The sequence below is a fragment of the Eleutherodactylus coqui genome, chromosome 9 (assembly GCF_035609145.1).
Source record: "Eleutherodactylus coqui strain aEleCoq1 chromosome 9, aEleCoq1.hap1, whole genome shotgun sequence".
NCBI classification, from domain to species: Eukaryota; Metazoa; Chordata; class Amphibia; order Anura; family Eleutherodactylidae; genus Eleutherodactylus; species Eleutherodactylus coqui.
In genome coordinates this window covers 65,568,433-65,587,051 of record NC_089845.1, presented here as the reverse complement: position 1 = coordinate 65,587,051, position 18,619 = coordinate 65,568,433, and the positions used below count along the sequence as shown (strand labels likewise).

General features: G+C 49.2%; 1 protein-coding gene across 1 annotated transcript in view; it reads left to right on the top strand.

Annotated features, from left to right (window-relative positions):
- The window catches only part of ZNF407 (zinc finger protein 407), a 488,252-nt gene that overhangs the window by 12,137 nt on the left and 457,496 nt on the right, over positions 1 to 18,619 (top strand). The window lies entirely within an intron of this gene.

Below are 18,619 nucleotides of genomic sequence, written 5' to 3'. Positions count from 1 at the left end.
TGCTGCGATGGGTATATTTTATATAGTTTTGGGCACAATGGCAGGAAACTATGTAAAGTAACTCGGAAAACCCCTTTTAACGTCGCGATCATAAAATAACCGCTACGAAGGAGGATATTACATTTGGGGGCTCATTAGTTTAGTTGCATAAAGCAGGATTATTAATGTGTGGGTTGTGGGGCCACAAAGGGTATTATTACCATGTGGCACAAAGGATGTATTTATATTTTATGCCTCCAGCACATCCTTTTAAAAATAGAATCTTTAATAAAATTACATGAAAACCAGGATATTCTACTTTGTATTTACAAATGTCTGTTTTGTTATTCTTTAGCCCCCCCCCCCCTTTTTAAAGTTTTTGGCTAATATATTTTAAAGTTGAATAGTTTTTCTTATTTCATAGTTTAATAATATTTTAGTTTTTTGTGGGACATTTTTTGTGGGACATTCAGGCTATTCTTATAGGACAGTGATAGCAAACCTTTTAGAGGCCGAGTGCTCAAACTGCAACCCAAAACCCATTTATTTATCACAAAGTGCCAACACGTCAGGGGGGCGGGGCTTTTCCCGATGTATGAAATATATATTTTTTTACCTCTGTCGTTCACAAAAGGACAGGTTTGCTTCAAAATAGATCAGGTGCAGCTTTTAATTGCTTTTGGATGCGGAAATGCTGTGGAATTTGCGACGGACATTTCCGCTGAGGACATTCTACACCATTTCCGCCTCATGTAAACATATCCCAGCAGTGATAGTGACACCCCCCCCCCCCAAGGGCGGCCCCAGCGCTAATGGTGACCCCCCCAAGGGCGGCCCCAGCGCTAATGGTGGATCCCCCCCCCAAGGGCGTGTGACACGTATGGGATACGATTGAACTGGATGATTGTGTAATCAAATAACTAGTTGCCGTATGAGTTAACCAGAACTTCAATGAACTAATGACCTGTCTGAATATTCTGCTCAATGCAGAATATTATCGACATATATGGTAAGACAGCAAGAATGACTCATAATATAACACAGATGTGATAACTTCATGGACAAAATATTCAATATATTGTGTTGCCAATCATCTACTACGCATGTCTAGAACCTGAATAGCCATATTAGAATGACGTATATACCCATAACTGCGCAGAAGCAGATATGCCACGTAGTGTAAGAACGGCATAAATAGCAGTGATCTTCAGGGAAGAGTCGGGACTCATCTTGTGGCCGTTAGACGTACCGGCGTACTCCCGGATCCTCTTGACAATCGTACCTGGAGATCCCCCGATTGCGGAGTGATGCTACAATATCCGGTGACGTATTGATGCTTAACTTTGTTACCCATGTGATCTCAATGCCTATATGTTAATTAACTATTTTACTTACATATACTAAAGAGTAAATAAACTCGTGTTTTATATTTGTCTTACCTCAGACTGTGTGCTTAACGGGTATGTTAATGAGGTTAAAAAATTGCCAAAATCTTGAGCAGGTAAGACAGGGCGGCCCCAGCGCTAATGGTGACCCCCCTCAAGGGCGGCCCCAGCGCTAATGGTGACCCCCCCCAAGGGCGGCCCCAGCGCTAATGGTGACCCCCCCAAGGGCGGCCCCAGCGCTAATGGTGACCCCCCCCCAAGGGCGGCCCCAGCGCTAATGGTGACCCCCCCAAGGGCGGCCCCAGCGCTAATGGTGACCCCCCCCAAGGGCGGCCCCAGCGCTAATGGTGACCCCCCCCAAGGGCGGCCCCAGCGCTAATGGTGACCCCCCCCAAGGGCGGCCCCAGCGCTAATGGTGACCCCCCCCCCCCCCAAGGGCGGCCGCAGCGCTAATGGTGACCCCCCCCCAAGGGCGGCCGCAGCGCTAATGGTGACCCCCCCCCCCAGGGCGGCCCCAGCGCTAATGGTGACCCCCCCCCAAGGGCGGCCCCAGCGCTAATGGTGACCCCCCCCAAGGGCGGCCCCAGCGCTAATGGTGACCCCCCCCCCCAAGGGTGGCCCCAGCGCTAATGGTGACCCCCCCCCCAAGGGCGGCCCCAGCGCTAATGGTGACCCCCCCCCCCAAGGGCGGCCCCAGCGCTAATGGTGACCCCCCCCCAGGGCGGCCCCAGCGCTAATGGTGACCCCCCCCCAAGGGCGGCCCCAGTGCTAATGGTGACCCCCCCCCCCCCCAAGGGCGGCCCCAGCGCTAATGGGGACCCCCCCCCCCCCCAAGGGCGGCCCCAGCGCTAATGGGGACCCCCCCCCCCCAAGGGCGGCCCCAGCGCTAATGGTGACCCCCCCCCAAGGGCGGCCCCAGCGCTAATGGTGACCCCCCCCAAGGGCGGCCCCAGCGCTAATGGTGACCCTCCCCCCAAGGGCGGCCCCAGCGCTAATGGTGACCCCCCCCTCAAGGGCAGCCCCAGCGCTAATGGTGACCCCCCCCCAAGGGCGGCCCCAGCGCTAATGGTGACCCCCCCCCCCCAAGGGCGGCCCCAGCGCTAATGGTGACCCCCCCCCCCCAAGGGCGGCCCCAGCGCTAATGGTGACCCCCCCCCCCAAGGGCGGCCCCAGCGCTAATGGTGACCCCCCCCCCAAGGGCGGCCCCAGCGCTAATGGTGACCCCCCCCCCCAAGGGCAGCCCCAGCGCTAATGGTGACCCCCCCCAAGGGCGGCCCCAGCGCTAATGGTGACCCCCCAAGGGCGGCCCCAGCGCTAATGGTGACCCCCCCCCCAAGGGCGGCCCCAGCGCTAATGGTGACCCCCCCCCCAAGGGCGGCCCCAGCGCTAATGGTGACCCCCCCCCCCCAAGGGCGGCCCCAGCGCTAATGGTGACCCCCCCAAGGGCGGCCCCAGCGCTAATGGTGACCCCCCCAAGGGCGGCCCCAGCGCTAATGGTGACCCCCCCCACAGCAGGCCCCCAGTAGTAAGAGTGACCATCCCACAGCAGGCCCCCCAGTAGTAAGAGTGACCATCCCACAGCAGGCCCCCCAGTAGTAAGAGTGACCATCCCACAGCAGGCCCCCCAGTAGTAAGAGTGACCATCCCACAGCAGGCCCCCCAGTAGTAAGAGTGACCATCCCACAGCAGGCCCCCCAGTAGTAAGAGGGACCATCCCACAGCAGGCCCCCCAGTAGTAAGAGTGACCATCCCACAGCAGGCCCCCCAGTAGTAAGAGTGACCATCCCACAGCAGGCCCCCCAGTAGTAAGAGTGACCATCCCACAGCAGGCCCCCCAGTAGTAAGAGCGACAATACCCATATACTTACCCACTCCTCCTTGTCGAAGCACCACTGCTCCTCTGCTCGGCGCCGCTGCTGGCACTAATCCCAGGTGCACACTGTCACATCAGTGTGCTGCCGGATGCCTCCTCCCCTGCTCTCGCGGAACCAAGTAGGAGACGTCAGGGGAGAGGAGGATTCCAGCTGCACCCTGCCGGTATTTACTAACGTGGTGAGCAGCCGACGGCGCCGTGTGCCAGCAGGGAGGGCTTCGCGTGCCGCCTCTGGCACGCATGTCATAGGTTCGCGACCACTGTTATAGGATCAAATTGAAATCCTCTGATTTGTCTGCATTATAGGGAAAGCGGACAAAAAATTGGAAAAAATCAAACTTTTCTTGCTTCTTTTTTGTCCTCTAATGAATAACCAATTAAATGTATGACGTCAAGTAATCCTCTGAGAATTCATTACTGCTCTCCATTAAGGTCCTTAGCCTGTGTCCCTTACTGAGCATCTATGGGGCATCTGTACCTGATGGTAGAGCAGTTGGGTCCAAAACCTTTTTTTTTTTTTTTTAAGATTAAGAGCAGATAACAAGGCCGTAAGCATAAATGGAGGACGGGGATTAGTTCTTGTGGGTTTGGGAAGCCTCCATTCTGTGAACACAATGTGGCATCAGACCATGACTTTTTTGGTGTGTGTGTTTTTTTTTTTTTTTAACCTTTTTATAAGAAGGAGAAAAGTAATCCTTTTTCATTTTGGGAATATGACCCTTATATTTGGGTCCATTTTTGCCATTTCAGTAACAATTATTTTGCTTCTTTGTCACATTAGTAAAGTCCACTTATCACCACGACAACCCGGTCCAGAGAAGTTCAATGTTCTGTTAAGTGATCAGCCATCAAATTGCTACTTAAATAGGCAGATTGGAGGTGCAAAAGGGGTGAAATCACATAAATCCCAGTGGCAGCAATATACAACTCTTACACATTTCGAGCTGGTGTCCTTAGTCTTATGGGAATAATGTGATATTTAAAACAAAGTTGCACCAGTGGGATTCCTTGGGGGAACAGTAAGAGAAATCTATGAACCAGATTTACGCAAAAACTGTAAAACTGCTAGGATGCGTGTGGCTGGTACGGCAGTGGGCAAATGCTTCACCGGTGCTGACTATGTGGTGCTCTCAGCTGCCTCTTAATAATGCCTCACACATTGCACAGTTTAGCTATGTAGTTTGGCCACTAGGTGACAGCAAAGCACTGAGAATTCTATTGGCAGTCATTAAATAGAATGGTCGGACTACAATACCCAGAGAGGTTATCAAAATTGGGGTTATTTAGTTTAGAAAAAAGATGGCTGAGGGGCGACCTAAAAACTATGTATAGATATATCAGAGGTCAATACAGGGATCTCTCCCATGATCTGTTTATACTCAGGACTGTAACAAGGGGGCATCCGCTACGTCTGGAGGAAAGAAGGTTTTATTACCAACACAGAAGAGGGTTCTTTACTGTAAGAGCAGTGAGACTGTGGAACTCTCTGCCTGAGGACGTGGTGATGACGAACTTGCTAAAGCAAAGGAAATCTCGCAGTACTCCCTTCAGATGCAAGGAAACAGCAGAGGTATTGCAGCATGCCAAGCCACAGTGGGGACCATGGACCTTCAGTACCCTCAGTAGTTAAATGTTCGCAGAAAGTGGCATCATCATATTGCTCCATGCTCATAAAATATACAGGCAACGTTTCGAGTTTAGCAGTCTTTCTCAAGCCTACTTGCTAAAAAGAGTACAAGGGAGTCCTGAATGCCTTATTTGAGTGAATATTAAATGTTATCATTAACTCCAGAAGGGTCGGTGATCTGGGGATTTATTCTATTTGCTAGATTTGGAGTTAGGAGGGAATATTATCCCTAAAATTAGGAAAATTGTCTTCTATCTCCTAGTTTTCTTTTTCCTACTTCTGGATAAACATTGCAGGATAATAGACTGAACTGGATGGACATATGTGGTTTTTCAGCCTATGTGGGCTGTCACTAAGCCGGGAGGTGGGCTATGTGGGCTGTCACTGATGCGGGAGGTGGCCTATGTGGGCTGTCACTGATGCGGGAGGTGGCCTATGTGGGCTGTCACTGAGGCGGGAGGTGACCTATGTGGGCTGTCACTGAGGCGGGAGGTGACCTATGTGGGCTGTCACTGAGGCGGGAGGTGGCCTATGTGGGCTGTCACTGAGGCGGGAGGTGGCCTATGTGGGCTGTCACTGAGGCGGGAGGTGGCCTATGTGGGCTGTCACTGAGGCGGGAAATGGCCTATGTGGGCTGTCACTGAGGCGGGAGGTGGCCTATGTGAGCTGTCACTGAGCCGGGAGGGGGCCTATGTGAGCTGTCACTGAGCCGGGAGGGAGAGCCTCTATGGGCTGTAACTGTTAGATGGGGACCTCTAGTTCTGTTACAGACTGTAAAGGGGGCATCTAACGTTGACACACACAGAACATCATGCCTGCAGGAACATTGTGGACAGTAATCTGGTCATACGTAGTACATTAAAGGGGTTGTTTTTTGCCCAGTTCCCCTTATTAAGCATACATTACTAATCACCCATGTAAATGACTTTTCTAGCCGGTTTCTACTTACAGTTCCAGCGTTTCAGCAACTTATAAAAAGTTTCCCCAAGATGGCCGCCGGCTCTTTTCCCGTCGCTTGCTGTAGCCCGATGTGCGCGCTCCCGAGATGCTACCAGCTGTGTCTCCCTGACAACCAGACGCCCCGCAGCTGCCGACCAGACCCACCACGGCCGCCGACCACGGCACACGCTCTTGGGCCACAGTCACCCACCGCTAGGCAGCAGGTAACCGGCGCTAGGCCCCGGCTTCCCCCGCGCTAGGCCCCGGCTTCCCCCGCGCTAGGCCCCGGCTTCCCCCGCGCTAGGCCCCGGCTTCCCCCGCGCTAGGCCCCGGCTTCCCCCGCGCTAGGCCCCGGCTTCCCCCGCGCTAGGCCCCGGCTTCCCCCGCGCTAGGCCCCGGCTTCCCCCGCGCTAGGCCCCGGCTTCCCCCGCGCTAGGCCCCGGCTTCCCCCGCGCTAGGCCCCGGCTTCCCCCGCGCTAGGCCCCGGCTTCCCCCGCGCTAGGCCCCGGCTTCCCCCGCGCTAGGCCCCGGCTTCCCCCGCGCTAGGCCCCGGCTTCCCCCGCGCTAGGCCCCGGCTTCCCCCGCGCTAGGCCGTCACTCGTCACCCCCGCGCTAGGCCGTCACTCGTCACCCCCGCGCTAGGCCGTCACTCGTCACCCCCGCGCTAGGCCGTCACTCGTCACCCCCGCGCTAGGCCGTCACTCGTCACCCCCGCGCTAGGCCGTCACTCGTCACTTACCTGGGCGGCGCGGCTGGGCGGCTCAAGTTTCTGCACCTTCCTCTAAGAGAGGATGGTAGCAGAATGGCCGCTCCAGCGCGCTCCCGAGAAGCTACAGCTCGTCTGCGCATGCGCAGAAGAGCTGTAGCGGCGAGCACACTGAAGCGGCTCGTGCTCAGAGCAGAAGACCGGACTGCGCAAGCGCGTCTAAAAAAGCAAGCCGCCAGCGAAATTAGATGGAACCATGGAGACGAGGACGCTAGCAACAGAGCAGGTAAGTGGAATAACTTCTGTATGGCTCATATTTAATGCACGATGTATATTACAAAGTGCATTAATATGGCCATACAGAAGTTTATAACCCCACTTGCTTTCGCGAGACAACCCCTTTAATGTCATGCCTGCTTGCTGAATAATGTGCTGTGCACTCCATACACTGCATGTATCCCTGGTTCAGCCCCAGGTGTGAGGGCACTTAGATTTGACAAAAATTAGACTGTGTACCAAAATTGTTTGCCCACTCCTATATTAGGGGTATGTGTGACAATAAGAATTAGGCTGGGCTCAGATGACAATAATTCGCTGCGTGCCGCCAATCGCCATGCACTGCTATGGCATGTAATACACGCCGAGATTTTTCATGTGTGTGGATTTTGTGCAATTCGTCTGAGCGGCAACATGGTAGCCAATGGGAGGATGGTACAGGGTATTACATGCTCCATACACTGTGACCAGATGCTTGTGTGACCCGGCCCTAGGGGTTCAGGTTAGACTGTAATTCCTTCCCCTCCCCCGCAGTGGCCACCTGATCTGCGCTGCCTGGGTTTCCATCGGAGTATTTAATCAAACACTACATAGTGATTTGTATGCGGATAATGTTTAACTCCACTCATCATTTTCTTCTTATACTTCAGTTGTTCACAATTTATCTCCGTCTTTCTTCATCTCTTGGATGAGATCCAACTGCTTAAGGCTTAATATTGGAAAATCTGAAATATTTTACTCTAATCTCCCTGTTTCATCAATTGTCATGTCTCCAACCTGTTGTCACTGCTGTTACATCTGTCAGTGGGATCCGCTTCCTTTGTGTTTTCCGAGAGGCTGATGGGTTGATTTGTTGAGGTATATGTAGAGGTACAATAATGCCCACAATTAGTAACCTGCGGGGTCTTCACTGGAAGCTCTAAATCTGTGGTACATATATAGTCTGCCTGTTCCAGGACTCTGAGGATTACTGGAGGTCCCTAGAAGATGTGTTTTATGTATACGCAGATACAATTATCCCCTTGGGGCAGTATCCTTTACACCGTGAAGGGACATGGGCAGTGAGGCAGGAGCCATGCGGAGGTGGCAGCACAAAGCTGACTTACTGTGCAAAAGTACTAAAGCATGAAGACAAACTAAACAGATTGGACATTTCTGTATTTGCACCAACCTATAGAATACATATAGCATTGAGGGAAAAAAAAAGTCAGCATTGCAGTTTGTTTTTTTCCCCAGTCATCTCCACGACAGCACCAATTGAGATTGCCTCCTCCTGATAGGACAGGAACATACTGAGAGGTTAAAAGCTCCCCCCTCTTCCCCACTTTCCTCAGTGTCCTCCTGTTCTGCCAGGAGGCAGGATCTCTGAGAGGGGCTGGTGAAGAAGCCAGCCAAAGCATACTCACGGGCGGATGGGAGGGCAATGGGTCAGCCTGTCCTCCCTTCCCAGCCAGACGACTCCCGGGACGCCACATGGGGTGGTAGCCCCCGGGCCAGGTTCCTCCCGCGGCGGCCCATGGGGGGTACAAAGCGGGAGCCTCAGTCCCCCTCCTCCTCGTATAGTCACAGCGCGGCGCTCCAGGAAGCCCTTTGAAGGCGGGTCGTCGCGTCACGTGTCCAGCGTGGTGACGTCATCACGCTCACATCAGGAGACGCACGGAGGGGGCAGGGCTTAGCGCAGGAGCACGAAAATTCTAAATAAGGAACCTGAGAGAAGCCAGAAGGTGGACCAGCACTACAGGTCGCAGGGTGTCTGCAGCACCGGTGTACTAATGAGTGCCCCAGCCCCAGAGACAGCTGAAACCTCAGCCACAGCGGTCGTAAGTAGCCAGTGTGGCAAAAACACAAGTGCAAAATCCAGTGTATTATGTATGGAAAATTGCATATTTACCCGCAAAAATGCTCTTTTGTCAGGGGGATAAAAAAGACACCGCCCCCCCCCCCCCCCCCACAACAAAACTCAAAAAATGCGTGGAGTGCGGGACAAGACTGCCAGCTACGTGCCAGAGGCCTCTATGCAAGGCGTGCGTAGCTAGGCTAGTCAAAGAGGAATCGGGGGGGATTCATGGAGGACGTTGGGAAGCTGGTGAAAGAAGAGGTTCAATCAGCCCTAACGTCACAGATAGCGCCGTCAGCTAAACGCCAGAAAAAGGCGTACGTTCCCGAGGAGCCTTCCGACTCCGAGAGTTCAATCGGGTCGGAGCAAGAGGAACCGGCGGCCGAGGAGTCCTCAGATGAGGAGGACTACAAAAAGTACCTATTTCATTAGGACAACTTAACGGAACTGATTAAGTCGGTCAGGGCTACTCTAAAAATGGAAGAGCCCAGGGAACCACGCACCCTGCAGGATGAGATATTCGGGGGACTAGGGGAGAGGCGTAAGCATACCTTCCCTGTCCACAAAAACATCACAAGAATTATTCAAAAAGAGTGTAAGAAACCCGACGCAGGTTCCTTCTCCGCTAGAGGGGTAAAAAGAAGGTACGCATTCGAGGAGGAAGTTTGCGCAAGTTGGGAGGAGGTACCCAAGGTAGATGTCCCAGTGGCCAAAGTAGCTAGGAGGACGACCCTGCCCTTCGAGGATGCCGCACAATTAAAAGATCCCATGGATCGCAAAGCTGAAGGCCTCCTAAAAAAATCATGGAAGGCAGCGGCAAACATACTCAGGCCATGTATCGCAGCCACTTGCGTGGCGTGGACTCTGGGGGTATGGCTAGAACAGCTGGAGGTACATTTAACTAATAAAACGCCAAGGGAACAGATGCAGCGGCCGAAACAGTCAAGCTCTCGGCGAAAGCTACAGCCCGGTCTAACTCAGCCAGACGAGTGTTATGGCTGAAGTCGTGGTCAGGCGACCTAGCCTCTAAAAATAAGCTATGCGCCCTCCCCCTCTACGTCCAGTTTCTGTTTGGACCGGACTTGGACAAGATCCTGGAGAAGGCGGCCGACAGAAAGAGGGGGTTCCTGGAAGAAAAGCCACAGAGAGGGAAGACCTTCTTCCGTGCCCCAGTGCAACAGCCTGAGACCTACCGAGGCAAGGGCAAGACGGGACGTTGGAGTTGCCCCAAGGGGGGCAGAGGAAGGAATATCCTCTTTAACCCCCACCAGGGGGAGCCAAAGCAGAGACCCCGATGCCATCCCCGTAGGGGCAAGGCTGGGGAGCTTTGCGGATCAATGGGCCGCGATTTGCGAAGGCACATGGATCCCAAAGATTTTACAACAGGGATACCGGATAGAACTGGTGTCCCTCCCCAGAAGGAAATTCGTTACCACAGGAGGTTCAGGGCAACAGTTACACCTACTAAGGCAAAGCGTTCGGGAGCTACAACAACTAAACGCAATATCCCCCGTACCGCGAAACGAGGAAACCCAGAGCCATTATTCCAGGCTCTTCCTAGTAAGAAAACCCTGCGGGAAACAGCGGATGATAGTGAATCTGAAGCCTCTGAACGCCTGCATCAGATACAGGAAATTCAAAATGGAGTCCATCTCCTAAGCAATAAAGTTGATTCCCAGAGGGGCCTACATGGCATCCATCGATCTAAAAGACGCTTATTTCCACGTGCCGATCCACAAGGGGTCCCAGAAATACCTAAGGTTCGCAGTGGATATGGGCAAAGGAATAGAGCACCATCAATTCAGATGCCTGCCTTTCGGGATCTCAGCACCCAGGATTTTCACCAAAATTATGGCAGAGGTAGCCGCCTACCTGAGGAAGAAGTCGATCCTAATAATACCCTACCTGGACGATATTTTGATAATAGCAGAGTCCAGGGAACTCCTAACAAAACACCTGGAGATAGTGCTAGAACTTCTCCAGTCCCTAGGATGGGTCATAAACTGGGAAAAATCCAGCTTAAACCTCGGCAGGGAAAAAACGTTTCTGGGCATAGCGCTCAACTCAGAATCTCAATGCTCGTGCCTGCCCGAGGAAAAAATACAAAAAATCCGACGGCTGGTCAAAATCTTCCTACGGAGACAATCATGCACAATTCGGGAAGCCATGTCTCTCCTTGTAAGCCTGACGTCATGCATTCCAGGAGTAGCATGGGCCCAGGCTCACACCAGAGCTCTGCAAGCCTCAGTCCTATCCACGTGGGACAAAAAACAGTCCTCTCTAGGGGCAAGAATGTACATCTCAAACACAGTAAAAACATCCCTGCGTTGGTGGACATCCCCAGCTAACCTGCGGAGAGGGGTCCACTGGATACAGAACCCGGCCACGCACATCACAACGGGCGCAAGCGCCTGGGGATGGGGAGCGCATGTGGGGGACCAGTTCCTTCAGGGCCTATGGCCACAGAGGATAAGAGACCAATCCTCAAACTACGGGGAACTACAGGCCGTATGGCGGGTCCTACAGCAGTTGAGAAACTCGCTACGGGACCAGCACATAAAGATATCGTCGGACAATACCACCGCGGTCGCCCATATTCGGCACCAGGGGGGCACAAGGTCTCTCGCCCTGCAAAACATCGCGCAAAAAATTTTCCGCTGGGCAGAGGGCCGGATCCTTTCGATCACGGCAACACATTTGAAGGGGACACTAAATCAAAAAGCGGATTTTCTCAGCAGGAGGCAGTTAGACCCAGGAGAGTGGTCTCTCTCCCAGGAAGCATTCAGAATCCTGACCAACCGGTGGGGGACCCCACAATTAGACCTATTCGCAACCAGGGAGAACGCCAAAGTAAGCAACTTCTGCTCCCTCCGGCCAGGAGATCGTCCTACAGCAATAGGCGCCCTAGGCCAGGACTGGGGAGAGGGGCTGGCATACGCCTTTCCTCTGATACCGGTGATCCCCAGGGTCTTACAACATTTCAGAACCCAGGTATGCACACTAATCCTGGTGACCCCCTCCCCTCCCTTCTGGCCCAAGAGAAGTTAGTTCGGTCTCCTGACAACACTGAGCGTCCAGGACCCAGTCATCTTTCCTACCTGGACAGACCTGCTATCACAGGGGCCACTGAACCACCCGGGCATAGACAGGCTCCATTTAAAAGCATGGCTCTTGAGGAATCCTCACTAAGAGGGAAGGGGTTCTCAGAGAGAGTGGTCGAAACGTTAATGTCCAGCAGAAAAAAGACGACCCACCTTATCTACCAGAAGGTTTGGAGAATGTTTTCCTCATGGAGATAGGGAAGGGATTCCCGGGATTCCATCCCGGATATCCCTCTGATCTTAGAGTTCTTGCAGGAGGGTCTAGAAATGGGCCTCTCTCCAAGTACCCTGAGAGTCCAGGTTGCAGCCCTTAGCGCTATATGCGACACAAAGTTCGCAGAAAACAGATGGGTCAGCAGGTTCCTGACAGCAGTAGCCACACTGCGACCCAAGCCCATAAATGTTTTCCCAGACTGGAACCTTAATTGGGCCCTAAAAGCCATGACAACGGAACCATTCGAGCCGATCGAAACATTACCGATAAAAATGCTTACGATCAAGACTATATTCCGTAGCCATCACCTCCGCAAGGCGAGTTAGCGAATTACAGGCCCTGTCCATTCGCTACCAGTTCCTGAAAATCTCGGACTCCAAATTAGTGTTTAAAACGGACCCTGCCTTCATGCCGAAAGTAGTATCACATTTTCATAGGTCACAAGACCTAATAATTCCCTCCTTCTTCAGTAAGCCTAAAAACGAAGAAGAAAAGACCCTAAGCTGCCTGGACGTTAGGAGAGCAGTCCTAGGCTACATAGACGCGACAAGCCACTGGAGACAGGACGACAACCTGTTCGTCCAGTTCAGTGGCCGAAACAAAGGGAGCAAAGCAGCAAAAAGCTCCATAGCCAGGTGGATCCGCCTGGCCATTATAGAGTCCTATAAGGCCCTCGGGAAGGAAATCCCCTTAGCTCTTAAAGCCCATTCTACAAGGGTAGTAGCATCCTCATGGCCCGAACATAGCTCAGCCTCGGTCGAGCAGATATGCAAAGCCGCAGTCTGGAAGAAGCCCTACACGTTCCTTAAACATTATAGGGTAAAAGTGCAGCAGGACGAGGACATGGCCTTCGGCCGCAAAGTCCTCTCGGCAGCAATCCCACCCTAGAAAAAGACTTTAGTTGGTACGTCTCAATTGGTGCTGTCGTGGAGACTGGGGAAAAAATAGATTATACCTACCTGATAATCGGGTTTCCATTAGTCTCCACGACAGCACCCGTACCTTCCCCCCCCTAAATTGATAGAAAAGAAATTATAGAATATAATTTTCCAAAAAAATAAAAAACCCCAGTTGGGGAAAAAATTAACTTAAGCTCCTACCCCGGCAATTTGTTAGAATCCACTTAAGAAAGGGGGGGGGGGGGGAGCTTTTAACCTCTCAGTATGTTCCTGTCCTATCAGGAGGAGGCAATCTCAATTGGTGCTGTCGTAGAGACTACTGGAAACCCGATTATCGGTAGGTATAATCCTTTTTTTTTTTTTTTTTTCCTTCCCCGCATAGTATTTTAACCCTTTCCAAACCAATTTCCCTGCCGCCCATATGCTCCCTGACTCCTATTTATTTTGGGTGGGATAGCGCATTGTGGATTCTTTGGAATTACTCAATAGAAACTCGTAAAAAGTAACTGTCATGATGATTTTATTAGCAGTTTTCTGAAAATTAAACGCGAGTTATGAGTCTTTCACATCGGGAAGATCATTTGTAATAATCCTGTAAATACGAGTATATGTATATTGATATTACATGCATTTATATAATGCTTTCGTTATCTATCTATCTATCTATCTATCTATCTATCTATCTCTGTAATACAGTGCCATACAGAGGCATTCTATAACTGCATACAATGTGTATAGCACATGTTTCCAACACTATGCAGGACAGCTCTCCAATGTTGGAGACTGTTCTGCATATCTAAGTTAGAGTATACAGGATGTGATTGTTCTCGGTAAGAGAAACCAATTACTCTTGTAGATATGATGATACATGATAGCGAGCTTACAGGACAGCGCTTCACTGTAACATACATATGCAGAACAGCCTCCGACATTGAAGAGCTGTCCTGCATAATGTTAGAATCATGTTCCACCTCGCCCAACATCGGAGCTATGCAGGGAAATCTGAATGTCGGACGAGGTCAAACGATGGATTGGAAAGGGTTAAAAGCTTATCAGTAAATGATATGTCCTTTAAAATCATACCATTGGAAAATACAGCTTGTCCCTCTATTGGCCATGCTACTATGGGGGAAAAAAAACAAGATTAGAAAATTGCTTGGCTCTTAAAGGGGTTGTCCCGCGCCGAAATGTTTTTTTTTTTTTTTAAACCCCCCCCCCCCCCCCCGTTCGGCGCGAGACAACCCCGATGCAGGGGTTAAAAAAACAAACCGGAGAGTGCTTACCTGAATCCCGGCGGTCCGGCGTCTTCATACTCACCTGCTGAAGATGGCCGCCGGGGTCTGCTCCCTCCGTGGACCGCAGCTCTTCTGTGCGGTCCATTGCCGATTCCAGCCTCCTGATTGGCCGGAATTCTGCACGAGCGGCCCAATTGAAGACCGCAGAAGACCCGGACTGCGCAAGCGCGGCTAATTTGGCCATCGGAGGACGAAAATTAGTCGGCACCATGGAGACGAGGACGCCAGCAACGGAGCAGGTAAGTATAAAACTTTTTATAACTTCTGTATGGCTCATAATTAATGCACAATGTACATTACAAAGTGCATTAATATGGCCATACAGAAGTGTATAGACCCACTTGCTGCCGCGGGACAACCCCTTTAAGGATCAAATTGCCTACTCCCTAAGGTGCAACAAAAAAGCCTGTGGGAAAATGCCTGAAAAACTCCACACCTATTGCTTGCTGCCTTTTGAAAATAATACAACTGACCCTGAAAACGAAGCAAGTTCTCAAAAAAAAACGCACAGTTTTTCCAAAAAATGCTACATATGAAAGCTTACAGACTGAATGATTGCAATGTATGATACAAGCATTTACATGGTAAAGTCCCTAGTGTGACTAAAGAGAAGGCCGCCTGCACGCGGGTGGATTTGCATTGCAGAATCCGAAGCAAGCGTCCGCCTCTGCATTCCGCAGCAAATGCCGCCCATGCTTAGAAAAAACGCGTTTTCCTCTACACTATTGGAAATCAATTGTGATTTTCCTCTCACGGAGGAAAAATCGCAGCATGCTCTATTTTTGTGCGGATTCCACACGGTCGGCCCTTCCGCAATGACATTGCAGAAAAGTCGCCTAGCGACAACACAGGAAAAGCTGGGATTGGAGAAAAAAACTGTACTGCACATGTCCGATGGCTCACTGTGTGGACCGTCTGCTGTACAGGAAAAAGAAGAAAATCACAGGTACGCGCGAATGCAGCCGGATGAAATTCATATATTTTAAAAATTTTTTGCCAGAACTGCTGCATAGAAACCTTCATGCACACGGTGCGGAAAAATCTTTAGTGAATCTAACACGTAGTACGCAATTTACGTCTGCAGAATGTACCACCAAATCTAGGCTTCTCCTATGAAAGCTATGTCCCATTGTACGATGCAGTCTTGTTTTATACTGATAGCATGGCATATATATATATATATATATATATATATATATATATATATTATATATTTTTGCACCACCAACTAATTCTTCTTGCTTATAGTCAGGCCGGTTCAGGGTCTACCAGAGCAATACTGTACCACTGTGCTGCAGCCACCAGATGTCGCCATAATACCTAGTTTATTCTCATAACCCAACAATATGCTAATGTCTTCCTGGTCACTCGGTTGAAGCATCTAATTTCACAGTGGCACTTAAACAACTTCAAACTGCTTTATTATTAATTTTTAGAGCCGGCAAATACATTGCCATTCCAAATGCTACATCAAATCTTTATTATATATCCCGCGCCGGATATGTCAGTGAATACAGCGTTTCAGACAGATTTAAGTTTAACTTTTTGAGCTGATAATAAAACAATTAACAATTCTCTTTTGTCCTTCTGCATGAATGCAAGTATACTTATTACTATTGGGGATACATAACTACCCTGGAAATCACTCACAAGCTGCATCTATTCGCCTTTTAATATGCTTTTTAAAATTTTTGGAATTAAAAAGGGGTGAAAGTTCCTGATTAATTACTTTAATGCCAGAAAATTATGATCAGTAGGGTTTGACTGCCCTCTGCTAGTAGAGATGGGTTACGTCTGCCCAAAGTAGCAGCAACTCGTATATCTCCCTCTATCGAAATGTGATGCACATTTGCATTTCGAGGAAGTCATGCCACAGCCATTGGATGACCACTATGTAATGTAATTCACAAGCATAAAATGGAGTAGGGAGAGCATTAGAGGGGTGGTACCAGAAAATACTGTTATCACCTATTCATGAGTTATTTTTTTTTAAATAATTAGTAAAACTTTTTTAAACTTAATTTTCACTTTTTTTTTTTTTAAGTCTCCATATGGGACATGAACTTGCGATGCTTTGATTGCTCCTGCAGTGTGATGGAATGCCATAGCATTTTGGGAAAAGAAAAAATTCTGCCGTCATCTTCTGACAGCCGTCACTTTATTCTTCTGCTGACCCAGTTGTCTGAGGACTTGTTTTTTGCGGGACGTCCTGTAGTATATATTGGTACCATTTTGAAATACATAAGACATTTTATAAAAAGCGCAATTCTGACTTGTATTTTTTTTTTTTCTGATAACATTCACCATGTGGGATAAATAATGTGTTACTTGTCAGACTTTATATATGGCCACATTAATAACAAATGGTCCTTTTTTTTTTTTTTTTATAAATGTGGCAAAAGTTTAGTTTTTTTTTTCTTTTACTACACTTTTTTTTTTTTAAATTACAATTTTTAAAATTGATTTTATTTTTTAAGTTCCCGTACAGGACTTGAACTTCAATCATTTAATTGCTCCTGCAGTATGATGTAGTACCACAGTATTACATTATACCGAAGTCTATCAAGCCACTCCACGGGCATGGCTTGATAAGCATTCTGTAATGGCAGCTCTGAGGCCTTTCTGAAAGCCCCCAGTGGTCATGACAACCACACGGCAATCCATGATCTCATCGTGGTGGGTCGTACGGGACTTCGAACATCAGTTGGGGCATTTAAATGCCGCTGTCAGAATTAACAGCAGCATTTAAAGGGTTAACAGCTCCAATAAGCGGCATGACTTATCTGAGCTGTTGCGAGTGTTTGTTTGCTGTAAGAAAGAGATGGCACCCACATTGTATGGAGTATGGACGACCCACGATCCCCTTCCATACATACCCCGGACATGCAGAACATAGCTGTACATCCTATGTCATTAAAGGGGGTGTCCCGCGAAAGCAAGTGGGGTTATACACTTCTGTATGGCCATATTAATGCACTTTGTAATATACATCGTGCATGAAATATGTGCCATACAGAAGTTATATACTCACCTTCCCTGCGCTGGCGTCCCCGTCTCCATGGTGCTGTCTAATTTCAGCGTCTAATCGCCCGATTAGACGCGCTTGCGCAGAAGGGTCTTCTCCCTTCTGGTCGGTCCGGACACGAGCGGCGTTCTGGCTCCGCCCCCTTCTACGCGTCATCGCGTAGCTCTGACCCGTCACGTGTGACGATTCCAGCCAATCAAGAGGCTGAAATCGGCAATGGACCGCACAGAGCCCACGGTGCACCATGGGAAAAGACACGGGGTGCATCGTGGGTGAAGATCCCGGCGGCGATCTTGGAGGAAAAGAAGGAAGAAGTTGCAGAGAGGGGATTCGGGTAAGTAAATTTTTTATTTTTTTTATTTCAACACATCCCTTGGGTTTGTCCTGCGCTGAATGGGGGCCTATGCAAAAAAAAACAACAAAAACCTGTTTCGGCACGAGACAACCCCTTTAAGGGGTTAAAGTGTAACTGCCACTTCAAATTTTTTTTTTTGTAAATTGTACAGAATGCACAATTCTAAGCATTATTCCAATATGTTTTATTAAACAATTCTGTACACTTTTCCTTGCAGCCCCCCTTTTGCTATGCAGCTAAGAGAAGACATTGCTAGGAGAATCCGTCTTCACCTAACAGAATAGCAGAAGGCGCTCCAGCTGTGCCTGCACCTCTATAGTGGATGGCTTTGCTTAGAATTTCTTTTGTGTCAATCCATGCATTTTCGCATGTAACATGTTTCTGTGGTCGGGAGGAAAGGCTGGTAAAGCACTGTCCCAATTGTACACTAGTACATAGCGGTGCCGATCCACAAGGCTAGAGGGAAAGCAAACTCACTTTATAATTAAACTGTATATATTGCAAGCACAGCAAAAAAACAACTGTTCAGAACTTTTAACCACAACCAATTACAAAAATACATGGATTAATAAAAAACTATTGATACAGGGGTATTTGTTGCCTGCAGACTCCATCTGTAATAGCTGTCAATTGTACGTGTAGATTGTTCATTTCTGCAGTTTTTCTATACCCTTAATGTCCTAAAATATGAAGCTACATTTATTAAGACTGGCTTTTCGTATGAAAAACGTTCAATGCCAGCATTGATTTCCACTATTACTTGCACCAGTTTCCGGCTAAAATAGTATATCTGATGAACTGCAGGGGGCTGTGTTCTCCACCAAGCCACACCTCATTTTGGCATTGCTTTTGAAAAGTGGTGAGAAAAGGTAAAAGATTTTTACATTTTGGTACAAACATGACATCAAAATTTCTGACTTTGATACGCTGGCAAACTGGCGTAAATTGTTTGTTGAATTTCCCCCCATTGCGTTAAATATTTTTCTTATTAAGAAAAATAAAATTTTCTCCTAATATTTGATATATATCTATATAGACATATATATGTTGTTACTTTTTAAATTTTACCTAACTTTTCAGAATAAGTTGCTGTGTATACATTAGAAAT